The sequence below is a fragment of the Sparus aurata genome, chromosome 12 (genome assembly GCF_900880675.1).
Source record: "Sparus aurata chromosome 12, fSpaAur1.1, whole genome shotgun sequence".
In the NCBI taxonomy this organism is placed as follows: domain Eukaryota; kingdom Metazoa; phylum Chordata; class Actinopteri; order Spariformes; family Sparidae; genus Sparus; species Sparus aurata.
In genome coordinates this window covers 230,764-234,157 of record NC_044198.1, presented here as the reverse complement: position 1 = coordinate 234,157, position 3,394 = coordinate 230,764, and positions in this window count along the sequence as shown.

The window sequence follows — 3,394 nt, the reverse complement described above, 5'->3', positions numbered from 1 at the left end:
CCACTTCAGAGTATACTGAACACAAACTAACGTAATAACTGCCTGGTCTCTTTTGCTAACCAGTAGCCATAAAGACAAAGCTAAACACTGGAGTTAATATACAAGCTAACAAGCTAGATTTACCAACAAGCTACATAGCTTGACTGCAACATTGTAAGGCGATATGCGCTATTGCGAGTATTACTGTAACCACTGCCATCTTAGCCCTGTGGTTAAAAAATATAATGAAACATATCAAGCAGGGGTCCTTACTTGTCCAGCAGAAAAGCCGCTAACTCTGCGTCGCTCTTTAGTCCTTACAAATCCCACAGCTCCTCCACCTCTGAAATGACACTCAGATATTTATCCTGGTTATCTTTCTGGCTCGGTCCAATTCTTTCTTTTTACACTGCTTTTCTTCATCTGTCTTCTTATTTCTTCTCTTTGACGTGGGCGATGGCGGGTCAAGCTGCCAATTTGGCCGTCTTGTCTCGGTCCGCAGATTTATACACAAGGCGGCAAATTAGGGGTCTGTTTTGGTCCGCCAATTTGCTGGCTCGGAGGGTACACTTTTTTCCACCTCCATTGCTATGTCAATCCGAGGCGTCAATGTGCTGGCAATTGCTTGAGATGGGCGGAGGTGTGGATGACCTGCACTGTTGTGCGACCCACAGCCGGGGAGTTTTAAAACCAGGAAACAGCTGATCACAGCAGTCAGTCCATCATTTCATCCATGGACATTAAGATGAGCAACTGGACAGCCGCTGAGATCCAGGAGATGCTAGCGTCTCCTCGGTCTCTGTAGCGGATTTCGTTACCCGCTTGTTGTTGTAGTGGCAAGCAACTAACGGTCGCTACTTTCAAATTAAAACCGCCCCACTAAGAAAAAAAAGGGGCTAGTGTAAGCCTGAACCTGTCCGACCAGGTGAGAGCAGGCGATGCACAGGGGAGGGGCACTGGCGAGTACACACTGGCGAGGGAGGGAGGCTGCCAGCAGTGTATGCACGAGCATGATTGACACTTCTCAGACACTCCCCATGGCTCTGATTAGTTGTGTTTATTCGGGAGTGGTTACAGTCACTGGGTGGAGCCACAGACAGTGGATTTTTTCACAGTTGATCTGTATCTTATTCTATTGTCAGATTATAATGACAATTTTAGCAAATATAACCAAAAAAAAAGTTTTAGTACATAGAAAGATCACATACCATTTTTGGATATGAACATTAATCGTGTGTTCCACAGAGATTTAAATGAAAGTATTTATTTCCTTCATAGACTTAGACTTAGACTTAGACAACTTTATTCATCCTTTTGGGAGGGTTCCCTCAAGGAAATTGAAGCTCCATGTCACACACAGCACTGTTACATATAGAGGATCAAGAAAGAAGAGACACCAAGGTATCCGACACCCATATAAAGTTAGAAAACCAATTACAATATATTATTATACATAGATATATAAATATAAATATATATATATAAATATGCAAGAAATATACATACATACATTTAAAATATACATGTAAATATACATATATGTAAATAAATATAAAATAACACTGTAAGAATATAAATATATATGTACATACATATATATATATATACACACATGTAAAACTGTACACAGGCACACAGTATCTGTTATGGTTCTGTTATTATTGCACATGGTTATTGCACATGGTTTTTCATTAACAGTCCAGCCTGTCTATAGTTTAAGTTGGGCAGACCTCTCCTCCCTGTCCCTCAGTCTCTCTGTGTTCGCCCTCCTCCCCCCTTGTGAGGAGTTGAACAGTTTGATGGCACGGGGGACAAAGGAGTTTTTCAGTCTGTTTGTCCTGCTCTTTGGAAGGAGCAGCCTGTCGCTGAGCCGGCTCCTACGGCTGCTGATAACAGTGTGCAGAGGGTGGTTGGCATTGTTCATGATGCCCCGCAGTTTGTTGAGGGTTCTCCTCTCTGCCACTGTCACCAGAGGGTCCAGCTTCATGCCGACCACAGAGCCGGCCCGCCTGACCAGCTTCTCCAACCTGTAGAGGTCTGCCTTTGATGTGCTCCCACCCCAGCACACCACAGCGTAGGAGAGAACGCTGGCGACCACAGACTGGTAGAACATCCGCAGGAGCTTCCTGCAGATGTTAAAGGATCGCAGCCTCCTCAGGAAGTACATCCTGCTCTGAGCCTTCATTATACAGCTGCTTGGTGTTGCTTGTCCAGTCCAGCTTGTTGTCCAGCCACAGCCCAAGATATTTGTAGGTCTCCACGACCTCCACCTCCTCTGCTCCTAACAGAACTGGTCTAGGTCTGGGTCTGTCCCTCCCAAAGTCAATGACCAGTTCTTTGAGGTGTTGAGCTGCAGGTTGTTTGTGTGGCACCAGACAACGAAGTTCCTCACCAGGCTCCTGTATTCCTCCTCTTCATCATCTCTGATACACCCCATGATGGCTGTGTCATCTGTGAACTTCTGGATGTGACACGTATCAGAGTTGTAGCAGAAGTCCGCTGTGTACAGAGTGAAGAGGAGGGGGCTATACAAAAAGAGTGAGTAAAAGTCAGTAGTGTAGCATCATGGTGATAGGCCCCGGTGCAAATATTTTTTTGGGCGCGCGCGCGCACACACACACACACACATAAGCTTAGACACACGCACAGCCACTCGAGAGAACTGCTATTGCAGGGGTGGACTGGCCATCGGGAGTACCGGGATTTTTCCCGGTGGGCCGATCAATAATGGGCCGATGGACGGCCGATTTATTTATTTATTTATTTATTTATTTATTTATTTATTTGCCTAGATAACCTAGATGTTTCTCTTTCGACGCAGTCAAGAACGTGAGAGATTGGCGAAAAAATCAAACTGAGCTTCAGCGTCTGTCCGAGGAGGACAGCAACAGGGCCAGGCTGCCTGCTTGAGGGAGGAGGAAGGCTAGCGAGGAGCCTGAGATAAACATGCGGGAATGAGTTATCAGCAAACAGGCACACCACGAGAGAGTGCCTGCAAAATGATCAGGGCGATGGAGAAACAAATGTACGCCACCGTGAGTGGCAGTAGAGATGAGGAGTTTGCAGCGAGTGCTGGTTGGCTGAATCGTTTCCTCCGCCGCAACAACTTCAATTGCAGAAAGATGCCAGAGAATTCACAGAGAAGCTGGAGAAGTTTGTGACATTTTCATCCCGGATTTTTGAGAGGAAGGAATTAAACGCCTGTCCCAAATTGCCGCCTGGTCTGTTAACTGATTGAAACAAAAAAACGCCCCTCATTATTTGGTATTTTACGGTATGATAACTCTCCCGGCCGGGGAGAGAGACATGCATCACAGTGCTCAGCTGCAGACACAGCAAGAGGTGACGAGACGCGACTCATCATGACTGACAGGCATCAAGGCCACTCTGCGTTACCTTACCGGCCCACCCCCAG